The sequence below is a fragment of the Seriola lalandi genome, unplaced genomic scaffold (genome assembly GCF_002814215.2).
Source record: "Seriola lalandi dorsalis isolate HSWRI2012SDOR001 ecotype SW California unplaced genomic scaffold, Sedor1 jcf7180002054911, whole genome shotgun sequence".
In the NCBI taxonomy this organism is placed as follows: Eukaryota; Metazoa; Chordata; class Actinopteri; order Carangiformes; family Carangidae; genus Seriola; species Seriola lalandi.
The window spans coordinates 212801-227590 of record NW_019525463.1 but is presented as its reverse complement, the minus strand read 5'-3'; the positions used below and the strand labels follow the sequence as shown (position 1 = coordinate 227590).

The window sequence follows — 14790 nt, the reverse complement described above, 5'->3', positions numbered from 1 at the left end:
TCTCTGCTAATGGCTTTAATGAGCTTTCTGGAGTCACAATTCTTCAAGACGCAGAAATGCAAAGGAGATCCACGATGGGGGCAAATGGAGAGAATGAAGATGTGAAACGAAGTAGAGTCATGGCAAACAACTTAAGAGGTGAGAAGAGTGGCAGGGATGATGATAGCGAATGTAGTGCACGTGTACATATGTTTACACAGGCCCAACCACACACACACACACACACACACACACACACAAACACACACACACACACACGCACACACACACACACAGGGTCATTCATCACCATTATTCACCAATTTGAGTGCCGCGAGGAAGCTGCAGTTTCCAGCAGTCAACATCGCTGTAGACACTGTGCTTGTTTTTGTTTAGGGTTGACCCATTTTAGATAAACAAAACATCAATAACGCTTTCCTCAGCAAACACACAAGTCATGCCTGCACACGCGCGCGCGCGCGCACGCACACAGAGGCGAAAAACACGCGCCGCTCGTCTCCCAACTCACTGCGAGAGGAAGTCAGCGAGGGTGTTTGAAGTGTGTTTGATCAAACACAGAGTATGCAGCACCACTAGCGGATGCCACAGCCTATACTCCTCACTGCACTGAGAGACAGCGATACACGCCTCCTGTCAATTTTCTTTCTTTCTCTCCGTCCCTCACGCTCTTCTCTTCATCCTCACATCACTTTCTCTTTTTTACGTCCATCTCCAGCGATCCTCTGTCCATTCATCCCTCTTTCCCCATTTTTTTTTTATTTTTTTTTAAATATTTTTCTGTTCATTTCCTTAACAAATCACATGGTAATTGCTTCAGACACTAATCACATTAAGATACATGGCTGACAGCTTTAAAAAAAATAATTTGGACCAATTCTTTTCTCCTTTAATTTCATAACACATCCTTATCTCAAACAAAAAAAATGGAAGCTCCTCAGAGCCACTAATTCACCACTGTGCATAAACTATAAATACATCCATCTACTATCTTCCCTGCTGTCTCTGGCTTCACCTCAGGCTGTGGATGATTGGTGCCACAGTGAGTTTCACATCACCTACTTGTGTCCATGCATCCAGAGTGGGAACCAAAAAATAAAAAATGCAGACAGTCGCAGTTCCTGCAGGAGCTCTGTGTGTTCAGAGGCTGATACCTCCTGCAAGGAAGCACGTTCTTTTAGTGCAACAGCTACTGTATGAAGGACGTCAACACAAAGGCCGGTGAAGAACAGAGCCCTCCTGCAGCCCCTTTAGTAATCAGGGATGAGAGGAGGCGGGAGAGGAGGGAGCAAAAAGGGGGGAAGCCGATAGAAGAGGAGCCTAGCAGTTACCTCAGAACTACACAAGAAGCGAGGAAAATTTGCCAAGCTTTGATTAGGCTCTTCAAACTGGTGTAAGGATCGTTTCTTTTTTCTTTTTTTTTCCTCAGCTGAAGCCAACACACTTACACACTCCTGAGCCACATCTCAACACCCACATACAAAGCCACAGATATATCCACACACACACACACACACACACACAGCTGACAGGCAGGTGCACAGATGCATACACAAAAAACATTAAAAAAAAAGAAAAAAAGGTGGACACAAAAAATGAGCAGCCCCCCCCCCCCATTTGTGACATAACACCTCTGTGCATCTGTGTGAGTGAGTTAGAGGTGATGCCTCAAAGAATGAAGCAATCTCATCAGCAGAGAATCTCCTCATTTTCTATTTCCAGTCGCAGAAAAGAGAGAAGTGCCAAAAAAAAAAAAAGAAAAACTAATAATGGTCTCACATGTCCTCTCTCTCTCCTTCCTCATTTTCCATAGAGATGCAACAGAAGGCAGAAAAGAAGAATCTTAATGGAGTTCTCTGATTCTCTTCTCACAAACCTCCTTCAGAGAGAGAGAGTGAGGGAGAGAGGGGTGGGAGAGTTATGGCGGAGTTAAGGTAAGATGGGTGAGTATGGGGAGGGAGAACAACACAGAGGAGGTGACTCATCATGGTCCTTTCATCATGAAGTGAGTTACTTCAAACACTTTACCAATCACACTCTTTGACTTCATCATCATCATCATATTCATCAAACCACTATAATCAACAACAACATCTCTTTCAGCATCAGTGTCATCATTCTCAACACTATCTGCAACACAGCCACCATCATCATCATCATCATCATCATCATCATCATCATCATATTCCCATGAAAATATCTTCCACCAGTGCCGTCAGTATCTTCATTATTGTCGTGGTCGTGGTCATCATCATACAATAACATTCATGACGTTCATCATCTTCACTTCTTTCCTCCTCATTCTCACACCATCATCATCACTATCTTCATCACACCAGTGCAGTCACTGGTATCATCAGTATCTATGCGAATGTTAGTGGTGTTACTATCAACAACATAGGTGCCATCATCATCATCATCATCATCATCACTCTCCCATCCCATTATTTTACCTCTGTCGTCCCTAATCCCCACCACCGCCATCATCCTAATCATCATCATCATCATCATCATCATCATCATAGTGCGATCACTATGACCATTAACATCACTGCCTATTAGTATTAAGGTCACCGTCATTACAACTCAGATATCAGCCATCATTACCAGTATCCTCATTAACTTTAGCATACCAGTGCAGTCATTATTATAAAAATATACTGTAACCTTTATAAGGACTATCATCATCATCATCATCATCAGCATCTTCATCATACCACTGCCATCACTATTATCGATATAATGTCTATTGGCATTAATATAACAATGATACAGGTGTGAAACAGTGATGATCTTTTAATCCAATATCATTTTCACCTCTATCCTTCATCACCACCATCATTATATGAACGCAGCCACTATGAATCTAATCTTTGCGCATATTTTGCTGAATTGATGATTTGTGACGCATGGTTTTATATTTTTACCTTAAAAAAAAATAGACAAATTTCCTACCCTGGTGGGACAATACACTTCTATTCTACTCCCCTCATCCTTCTGATTAGCACTGCCATCACCATCCTCATCATTACATCATTACCATTAATATAATCAACATCATGAAAACAACCACGGCCATCATCGTCCCCATCATCATCATCGCTGTCATCACCCTCATTTTCCTCATCAAAACTCTAATCACTATTGTTATGTCCCCCGCTGTTTTCATTATCCTCATCATCATCATCATCATCGTCTTCATAAACATCCTCAACATCCTCATCATGATCAACACTGATTTTGTTTGTGTAAATAAATGCCAAATATGATCTTTTTTTTCTTTTGTTAGATTTTCAAGCCAGACGACCATGTTCTAAAAGCACATTATTATTACATTATTATACAGGCAGAAATAAATCAAACAACATTTTAAATTAATCTGGAGGGAAATATAAACAGACAGCTAAAATAATTGAACACAACTCCCGTGTGAAAACGCTCTAAAAATAGTTGCCCCTGCATGAGTTCGAGATCCGTCCCTCAGCCTGGTGCTTTAAAATGCAGATGGCCAAAAGCAACCTTTGTAAAAGGTCTTTTGTCCCGAAGGTTGTCAGCATCCTCGACAACACTGGATGAATTATTACAACTGCACTGTATTAAATGAGTCTGCTCCTGTACTGAACCTGTAATGTATGAGGTGTAGAGTTTTAATTCAATACTTGGCCAAATTTCCAGCCTGGATTGGACAATAATGACGGAGTCTATCATCATCGCCATCATTAACACCTCTCCTTTAATCTTCATCCATATGTTCATCATCACTGTGCCATCCGTATCACCTTCATCATGTCAGGAGGATCAATATCATCACCACTGTCATCATCATCGCCTGCTCTGATCCTGTCTATCTGGAGAATCAGATTAGTGGCCAGTTTTCTAATATAAAGTCCTCGGGGTCTTGCTTAGCCCAGGATTAGACCTGAGGTGAGGATTATTCTGCAGGTCAAAAGAAAAATTGCAGCTCAGACAAAATTACACACATACTGGAGCAGAAAGTGGCATACATATGGACACCTCGGAGAGCCGTATAGGAATCAGAGGGCTGAGTTAGTTAGCAGACATGGCACCGAACAGAATTAAGTAGCGACAAAATCATGGGAGCGCTGGAACATCTGTTGGTTCTGCCTTATTATGTCCCATTAGCATAGTGTAAAATGAGGGGTTTGTTTACGGTGCCCCCATTCATTTCATTCTGGATGAAATCAAGGTAGCAGGGCATCCATTGCTGGCTGGGAATTAGATCATTTCTGCCTGCCTTGTCTGATGGATTACAATGCAAATGATTCACTCGCTCCTTTTGTTTGACTTTCCACTCCTACTGTTTGAAAATCTACTGGGGATTTTTTATTTTTTTTGGACGAGGATGAAAAAAAAACGGTTTTCATTATTGCTCCAACACATGCGCACATACACACACATACACACACACACTCATACAAACGCAAGCCAAGAGTTTCATGATGCTAGAGTGCAGGCTGACAAGGAGGAAATAACCTTGTTGTCATAAATACGCAGTCCAAACTGTTTTAGGATAAACTTGGTTGCCAAAATGTAAAAACATCTAGGCGATTATCAGCGTGACGGTTCCCAGGGTCAGCTCTTAATTGAGTTCAGTCTCACCTACACTGGTGGCATGTGGAAAACAGGGAGGGGAGATATCTTTCCATCTCTCAAACACATCTTCTCTTCCTCTATTTTAAATGCCAGCTTTCTCATTCTAAAAGCTTGTGCGCGCCAGAGGGCATCTTTAACATTGGGCAAGGCTCCCTGCTAAAGGCCAGTGTTTCCTCTGTAATACCAGCCCCTCGACACTCACCTGCTGGGACTAGCCAACCATGTTCTTATAGATACTCTCTCTCCAGCAACACTGTTGCTTGCCTGCCTGACTCACACTTCCAGAAGTAATCTTCCTTTGCCTCCATCTTTCTCAACTTCGATTTCCTTCTTTTTCCACCTAATTTCTCCTCCCGCTGCATCTCCCTTCCTTTGATTGCAAACTCTCATCTCATTTCTTCTTTGTAAAATTTTTTTTTTTTTTTAAATGAAATGGACTTGTCTTTGTGACACACTCAACTTTTTGTCCTTTTTCATATTGAGCGTCCCTAATCCTTCAAGAAGATCTTTCTATTTCCCTTTCCCTTTTTTTGTCTTTTGTCTCTTAGGGCCTGTCCGAGGCGTACCCAGACAGCAGTGTATGTGTTATTATCAGTCTCCAGCTGGTCTGTATGAAGACTGAGCGGCCAGGGTCCCATCAGAGTATCGGGCAGACAGAACTGAAAGACTCCTATTCTTTCGCTCGGCTAACACAATCAGCACAACCAGCCGGGACCTGAGGAAAAGTATTAGAGGGGAGCAGAAACAAGGACGGAGCAGGAATGACAATGCCCATTGTTTGCTATGTATTGAGTGCAGTCTGGCATCTTTCATATTCTGGGCCAGTATCTCCCTATTTTGTCCTCTCTTATTCATGCTTTCATTCTTTCATCCTGTCTGTTGGCCTCTCTGTCTTCTCCTTAAAACCCCTGGCTCACTGACTTTCTCTATCTCCAGGCTCGAACTGTTTCTCCCTCTCGCTCTCTTTCTCTCTCGCTTCATTAAAACAACAACTCCTGGGATCTCCCCAGGTTGTTTCGGAGCACTTACATCATCATCGCCATCACTGCCATAGTCATTATCATCAACAAACCTCATTAGAGGAAGGTAGCAACAGAAGCAGTAGCACTGCAGCGTAATATCTTTACTCATTCTTTCAACCTGCTCCTCTGCATGAACAATCAAACATGGGGGGGGGGGGTGTTAAGTAAACATTTCATATTGCATTACAGATTCAGTGCCATGCTGGTGACATACTAAACAGATCACTACACTCCTATGGGCAGATCAAATGATGATGATGTTTTGCAGCATGCACAGACACTCTCTAGGGCAGGATTGAAAATCCGGAAAAGGGCACCTTTCTGTGAAAAACGCACAGGAGGAGTCTGGTTTTATTCGCTCTGGGGTACAATATATTATTTTTTTTGGGTGGAGGAACCTTTGAAAAAGAAATAATTCCTAAGACAAGGATTACGATTCTAAACCACTACCTTAATAACAGAAAGAATAAAAATCCTTAATCCTAAAGTGAAAGAAAGATATCGGTGCCACAGAGAAATAAAATCACGGGGTGCTGGAGATATTTCTCAATCTGATATTGATTTTCAGCTCTAATTGATGACACATGTTGGCACAGGAGCCTGGGTTGTCACCGGCTTGTCGCGAAAAGAGGTGAAGACTGAGTGTCACACACAGTAGAAAATCAAAAAATCAAAAGGCACTATCATCAAAAGAGACAGAATACATTACCAATTTACAAGGCAATTTTTTCCTCAGTCGTTTTGCAATTCATGCAATATGCAATTCGATTCCTGTAATTTGTCAGCAATAAGTTTATTAGAAATACGACATTTTAAGGCATCGACCTTCATCTGGCATCAATTTTTTTCTTACTCTCGACAAAAGGTCAACACTGTACTGTGTGTCTAATAAATTTAGTGCTGATATTGTGCAGGAATTCAACACTTTCCTTTGCCTGATTTCATTTCTCTATGTGCCCGTTTACCAGCTGTGAATTAGACTAGACTAGTTTGGAAATTATGTGCTTTTAAAATATAGATTTGATATAGCCTAAGTACGATGATAAAGTTGACGGTTTATGATGGATTGCTGTATGTCCTGGTTTGGATTTTGTACAATTTTGCTGACATCAGCTGGAAAAGGACAACTGACACTGACACGACAGTAGCCCAGTTAACGTTGCAGTCTTATTTAAGAAAAGTCCACAAAAAACATTTGCAAATGGTCTGTGTTTTTAAAAGTGAGGTTTTCTCCTTTTGCAATATCATTCCAATTAAACTTGATGATGGATTTCCAGCAGTCTGCAGTCTTGGTTGGAAATGGCTCCCTGGGGCATGATACGGCCCCAGCGACTTGGATGCGAAAAATAGTGTTTCCATTTCAATTTTGTGAAACATTGCCTTGTCGAATAGTCTGAAAAACCATCTCATGCGAGCGTATAAATTCTTTAGCAACATTTGAGGGTTTTTTTTTTAAATTCTTAAAAATTGTTTTGAAGGTCGCAAGGTTAATGGAATTGCACCCAGTGATAGAAAAAAAGCTCAAGTCAGGCACAACAGAAAGCAGATAAACTGAAAGACACAGAAACTGTTTGTGTACTGCGATATCATTACGTCTATGCTAGTGTGGCTGAACATACAATGCAAAGATTTACATCTCAGGTTCTTTGCCCAAGGTCTAGGACTGCGGCTATTTTTTCTTCTTAATAAAATATTCTGCAGGTTACATTTTTGGTTTGTAAAATAATTTAAAAAAAAATAGCCCTAAAAAGGCCGAGCACTCTTACCCAGAACCCAAGTTGACGTCCTCAAACAGCTCTTTCTCACAGCAAACATTTTGGCTTCCTCTTAGCAGGAAAAGCACAGGTGTAATTAAACACACTGACGATGCTGTGCCAGCGAGGCAGCATGCACAGCGAGCCTGCCTGTGGAACACCTGAATGCAATGTCATCGTTAGTGTAATCAGTGTTTGAAAATTCAATATGCTGTAAAAACAGTCCGTTGCTTGTTTTTTTGTTTTTTTAACAAGGAGTCCAAGGCCCAAACCAAAAGATACTCACTTTTCAATGATGTAACACAGAGAAAAGCATCAGTCACCAGTGAATGCCTTCAGCTATGCCGAGGCTCTAGGGATGACAACTATGTGACGGACTGCCATGAAATTTTCTACAGACTTTCTTGGATGAATCCTGTTGACTCTGGTGATCCACAGACATCCATGTTCTAGCACCATCATCAGGTCAAAAGTCTAATTTGTCCAGCACTTTGGATTATGACCTGCAAACTGAATGAGATTCTTATATCAGCCTCAGCTTAACTTTGTGTTTAATACTAATTACCTCTGCCAAGAAGGTTATGTTCTCATCCATGTCGTTGTTTGTCAGTTTGCTTTGTTTGTTTGTTTGTCAGCAGGATTACACAAAACGTACTGAGCTGATTTGCACCGAACTTGGTGGAAGGATGAGACACGGGCCGGGGAAGAAGCCATTAAATTTTGGGGCATATGCAGATCATTTGCTCTGAGTTCGAATTTATTTTTTTTCACTGGCATCTGGTGTTTGTTGCTGCCCTTTCCCGTGCTGCCATGCTAAACTAAGACGGTGAACATGGTAAACATTTTCCCTGCTAAACATCAGTATGTCAGCGCTGTCATTGTGAGCATAACATTAGCATTTAGCTCATAGCTTTGCTGTGCCTAAGTACAGCTCCACAGCTGCTAGATGAATTACCTACACAGTCAATTATCAAAATTGTTGATTAATTCTCTGTCTATTGACTAAGTGATTAAATGACTTAATAGCTCCAGCAGTAATAAAACCCAGGACTTATTTCCATTGCAACTGCACCCTTCTGAAACTGTGATGGAAATTTACTGTGACATGTTCTCAGTTATTTACTTGGTCTTAGTTGGTAGGAAAATGTTGAGAAGCAGAAGTTTTGGAAAATGACAAATATGTTCAAAATCAGCATTGCCAATCATATCATATCAAAAAAATCAATGTATAGGTCAGAGGGCGGCAGGTGTTTCTGTCAGTGTGCTTTGCTCGCTCCACTGTGTAAATGTGTCTTAGCTCTCATCAGAAGATCCGTATCGTAAAGCTGTATGTTCCCTCTCTGTCGACTGAGATGGTTTTGCTTAATTCAACAGAGGCAAAATAACATCTGTGTGGTTAAGACTCCCAGAGTCAAACATCCACTTTTTGACTTTCATACCGTAACTAAAGGAACTGGCAGTGCATTTAATATCAGCAGACAAACTGTTCCACCCTAATGCCCCTGAATATTCAGATGACCTCCTCCTGCCAATCATTGTATTGAATGTGCTGATGACTAAGATCAGCTACACTAGATCTTGTTATGTAACTGTCTCTCCTGCTGAGCTGGGAGAAATAATTTGCGAGGCAGGAGCCCTGACTTTAATTACTCTAAGTATCGTTTTTAGCTCAGTGTGAGAGGAGGCTCTGGAGGACATGTATCACTCCCGAGACTGGTTTCTCTCCGCACGAGCTATAGCATCTCCGACATTTTAAACAAACACATGCACGGTCCAATCATGCGGGTCACAGCATGAACATGTACGCTGATGTAGGGCAGCTTTGTGTGTGTGTGTGTGTAGCGAAAGATTTTGCCTGTGGCAGTGTGGACAGTGCAGGGTCCTTTGCAAGAAAAAATGCTAACGACATCCCAACACGGCGAGAGAGGGAGGGGAGAAGTCGTGATACAAGGGAGGTGGGAGGGGAGGGAGATAAGAGAGAGTGCTTGATAGGGAGACACACAGAGACAGAGAGGAATGGAAGGATGGATGGAAAGAGAGGTGGAGTGGGTGGTGGTGGTGGTGGCAGTGGAAGATGGATTTAACCCAGGGGCAGGTTTGAGTCTGACAAACTGTCAGTAACTGAGCGGGGGTGACTACAAGTCTACATGTAAATTGGATACAAATCTGTACGTGTATGTGTATGTGTGTGTGTGTGTGTGTGTGTGGTAGGGCTGAGGAAGTGCTAGTGACTACACATATCCCTGGGCGCCACAGAGGACACAACGGAAAGACAGTGTGTGTGTGGGTTTATGTGCAAGGACTCATGGTGTGCTCGACCGTGTGTACGGACAGCGTGTTTGTTAGGCGTGTGTGTTTGTACGTGTGCGTGCATATAAAACTTTCTGTGCGCGGTATATGCAAGAGTGTGTGGGTGCTCAGTGCAAGACACTTCTTCCTCAAAGGCTGTGTGGGTGCGTGTGTGTGTGTGTGTCTCCAAGGAGATAGATTCTGTCCCATAGAATGAGAGTGTCGTCAACCATCAGCGCTTCTCACTGACACGGAGTTCCTCAAAGACACAGAGATGAAGAGAGAGGAGAGAGGAGGAACAAAGAAGAAAAGGAAAAGAAAGTCTTTTGAAGGATAAACCATGGGATTAGATAAGGTGCTCCTTCTGGACCATTGAACCAGTGCATGTGTGTGTGTGTGTGTGCGTGGACGAGAGCCCATTGCTCTGAGCACATTAGCTGCTCAGGGTGAACAAAGCCCCTCACCTGAAAGCTTTATAATATGGGCCTGAGAGCCAGAGGGGGCTCAGTGTGTGTGTGTCCATGTGTGTGAGCACATGCAGCGTGTGTGCCAGCCAGCAAAAGGAAAAAAGGATGGGTTTTTACTCAACGGACAGCCAGTCTGGGTGTACGTGCACATGAGTGTGTCCCATATCTAGCTACCACCGACTGTGTGTGTGCATGTGTGTGTGTGCAAGTAAATAGATAAATGGAGGCTGTCTAACCTTGTATTCAATGGACAGCCATTCTGGTCGTACATGATTGTGTGTGTGAGTTTGTGACCTAAATCTAGCTGCGGCTGGTGTGTAAGTGCCGACATGTATGTGTGTGATGCTCCTATATTCCTTCCTGCATGTGGCATAAATCCCTTTATGTGGGTCTGGGAGATTTCCAGATCCTGTTCCAGTGTTGCAGCATTGTTGTGATAATGTGTAGTACGGTACTTTGTTACTGTGCAGTACCACGTATCTCATCACAACAGGAGGATGGACGACACTCTAAGTGTGTGCGAGTGCTGCTCCCCGCCGTGACCAAAAGTGGCCAGAGCTGTTTGAATTGGATTATCCCATACATTTTCTATTATCCAGCAAGACCTTGAAAGAGATAGGCCTGTTGAGAGCCAGAGCCCTTGATATAAAGGGGTTTGGCCAATTTGTAGTATGCCTCCTCTCTCAAGGAGAAACATTTGTTTAACTCATTTTATTTATCTTGACTTATCCAGGTTAGACTCGTGGAGATCAAGGCGCTCCTAAACAGAGCTGGCTAACATACTGGCAACACAATTAATTAGCAGGTGGGAAAAAAAACAATTAAAACATGTCAGTGTGGATGGTGATTAATCCCACAAAAGCACACAAGCGAAAAGTAGAGCAAGCAAGACTGTGGTTGACAGAGAAGAAGAAGACAAACATTAACTGAAGCAATTGAAAAACATCACCAGTTGTTTTGTCACTGTAATACAATGAGGGTAAATATAATTTCAATGTGAAGGCTCTCACATCTCTCATCGTAGAAAAATGTATGCATGTTTTCTTGGGGACAACTTTGAGAAAGACTTGTTGCTGTTGAAATTTCTAAATGTCAGTTTTTCAATGCTCTAAGCACCAAAGACTAAATTAAATGAACCTTCATTCTATTTGAGATATAGATCTAAAAAAAAAAAAAAACCTCAGCACATTAAACCAAAACTATAGCTAGATACATACATCTAGGGCAAAGACGAACCCAAGAAATGCATGTATAATACCTGGCAACAAGTATGACACAGTTTTGTAGGGGCAACATGTCTGCCATCAGTTAAGTTACAACAGCTGCCTTCTGTGGCTAAAGGTACGCTAATGAGAACGGTTACAATAAACAAAACCAGTGCAGCTACATGTGGGAAAACCAAAACAAACAAGCTTAAAGACACTAAAACACTCCATAGAACAGCAGAGTTATGTCACTAAATGTGACCCCTTTAATATTACACATGGTGATTTGATCTATTGTTGATATAAAGTGGTGGCTGTAGCAGATTTAAAGTATAAGGTTATGCAGTAATGTATACAGCAGATGTAAAACCACTTCATTACTTGTGGAGAAAGTCAGAGTGAAACTAGGGCTGCAGTAGAGCTAACGTAACCAGCATTATTTTGGCACTCGTTCAGAAAAGTTGCTAGTGTCTTATGACTCATCTCTTCATGCGGTTTTCCACTATCCCTTTTTTTTTTTTTTTTGGAAACACAGTTTATACTGGCACTACAAAACAGTGAGATTGTACAAATTCTCCCAGTCGGTACTCGTGACCTTGTAGAGAACACCCTTGTCAAACTGTTTCATTGGGAGCAACTTTTGATGAACACAAGAAGAGACAACGCATCCTTATAGCTCAATACAAGCCGCGCGCTTGATGTTGTGTGATCAATCGAGACACACAGCTGTTTATTTTCCCAGCTGTTTGTGCCTCAGACAGTAACTGCTGCTTGGAGGTGATGCATTACCCTTGGATTTGTTCCCTGAGCTCCTCATCAGTTATTGGTGACTAAATCACCATTCTGAGAATTAATAGGTGACAAACCAAGACCTTTTGCATTTTTTGCCCGCGTGCAGGAATAGTACTTCGTATGTGAAATATTAGCCGACATCAAATGTGCCATGGAAGACTGCACTCAAATAAGTTCACAGAGAAAGTCAATTTTATGGTCTTTTTTTCACCACTCGATATACAGCGGTACCACTCTGTAGTGCTGAATGGTAAATTCTGGGTTCGATATCTGGTGGTTGGGTCACTCTTACCTTGAAAAACAAGCTGGTTGGGTTTTATCATCACAACACTTCCTGATTTCTGTCTGACATGTGATCAAATAATCCAATCAGAAGTCAGCAAAGTAATACTTTGATATTTTAATGAAAAACTACACATTGATTCAGATTATGAGGACTGTTTTAAATTAGTCAAATAAGATGTTAATATGGCTATATTTTAGTGCATAAAATTTCACTCATCAAAGCAACATCTCAGAGTCCCATGGGACAAACATTGAGTGGTTTTATGATCAATCAGGTTACAAGCAATGCAACAGTTCAGCTATATCATATAAACGTTATTTAGAGGTGAAACCAAATGTACTGGTTTGATACATAAAATGATCAGTTGTGCTTATAAAATAAGAAATAAACCTGACTCAAGTTGTTCTCAAACTTTTTGGCCAGTTATCCAAAAAAAAAACAACAACAAAAAATCAGTGTCTTGTTTGTGGCTCCTTGCCAAATTTGAGAAGTCTGTAAATTGTTCCACCAGGGAGTGATCACCCCCTAAACAAGAGTCAAATAGTTTTATCTACTCTAAATAGGTAATCCATTATTTCACAAAATAACACAAATTTGTGTTGCATTTGCTGTTTCTCCTCTTTCCTAAACACAGTGATCATCTCACGACCACTCAGATTTATCTTGTGACCCTTTGGATGGAACCCAAACCGCACTTTGGGAAACTGTATATAAAGCAGTTACACCTACACCTACAACAAGTTACACATTGATGTACCAGTATTAGCAATCTAATGATGTCATAATAATAATAAAAAATAATGATAATAATGATAAAGAGTCACAGGGGTCGTTTTACTTCTACTTTTGATACTTGAAGCAGATTTTGCTTATAGTGCTTCTGTGCTTTTACTTTTACTATTTTGAATATGGGACTCTTGCTTATAAGGAGGAATTTTATATTGTTGTATTGGTTCTGGATTTTACTTCCTCCGCTGGTGCAATCCAAGGAATAATTTACTGTCAGTCAGTTCCTCTTCCCAGTTAGTTTGCTCACTTCAGAGTGTGATTACCAGTACGATTGTCTGAATATTTGTGTTTCCTCCTCTATTGGACGTCTATTTGGCAAGTAACTCGGCCAAAACTTTGTAAATAAAACCCAAATGAATAAACCAGAATTATCCTGTTAATCTGACATGATCTCTCTTTTTGCCATCTCCATACCTCTTGAAAACTTGCCGTACTCCTCAAACTTCAGTAAGAGAATTAGCTTTAGATTTAAGTTGAGGAATGAATGTTGGCAGTCGAAGGTCCTCACAAGTACAGCGGGACTGAGTAGTGTGTGTGTGTGTGTGTGTGTGTGCGTGTGTGTGTGCAGAAAAAGGCGCAGCATGAGCAATGACAGTGCCAGGGTCTAACAGGGGGAACCAACCTCGCCAGGGCTCCAGAGCCTAGATTCATTGCTTTAGTAGCAATGCATTTTTGATGTGCCCCCCTTCTGCTTCAACTTCTCTGTACGACCCTGGCGGAATAACAGCGCCCCCAGCAACCATCCATATAGCTTAATTTTAGCATGTGATGTTTGCAGTGTGTAGGTGTTTGTGTGTGTGTGTGTGTGTGTATATATATATATATATACTGTATATGTGTGAGAAACAAGGAGCACAGAGAGACGAAAAGGAAGACGGAAAGAGCGAGGGAGACGGCGAGAAAGGGAGAAAATGTTCCCCCTTGCCTGTTAAATATTTGAGAAGCCTTCTGTGGAAAAGTGATGCAGTCAGAGACAGGCCTGTTAGCTCAGTGTGTGTGTGTGTGTGTGTGTGTGTGTGTGTGTGTGTGTGTGTGTGTGCGTTTGGTTGATGTAGAGAGACAGACAGGCCCGTTAGTTTGGACTAATTCAGCCGTGAGTGAGGGAGAGGGAGCACTTTCACTGTTTATTTATCTACCTGGGAGAGAGAGGGAGGACAAAAAAAGAAGAGGGGGGGGAGAGAGAGAGAGGAAGAGGAAGGGGTGAGAAAGTGAGAGAGAAAAAGAGGCAGGCCAGGTTGTCACAAACCATTAGACAGACGGACCCAGTGTGCTCTGCCCCATGTCAATGAGCGGCCCGGCTAAAGACAACCGTGTGTGTATGTGTGTGTGTGTGTGTGTGTGTGTGTGTGTGTGTGTGTGTGTTTGTTTGCGTTTGTTTATTTGCTTTTGTTTATTTATGGATGTGGTTTTTGCACAAGTGCTTGCAATCGACAGAGAAATAATGTGTGCATGTGTTTACTGGCACAAGTCGCTGAGATTAGCTGAAAGGAAGGTAAAGGGTGTGTGTGTGTGTGTGTGTGTGAGTGAGAGAGTGAGTGAGTGAGTGAGAGAGAGAGAGAGTGAGTGAGTGAGAGA

General features: G+C 41.8%; 1 protein-coding gene across 1 annotated transcript in view; it reads right to left on the bottom strand.

The window, feature by feature from the left end:
* The window catches only part of efna2a (ephrin-A2a), a 79693-nt gene that overhangs the window by 63407 nt on the left and 1496 nt on the right, over nucleotides 1-14790 (bottom strand). The window lies entirely within an intron of this gene.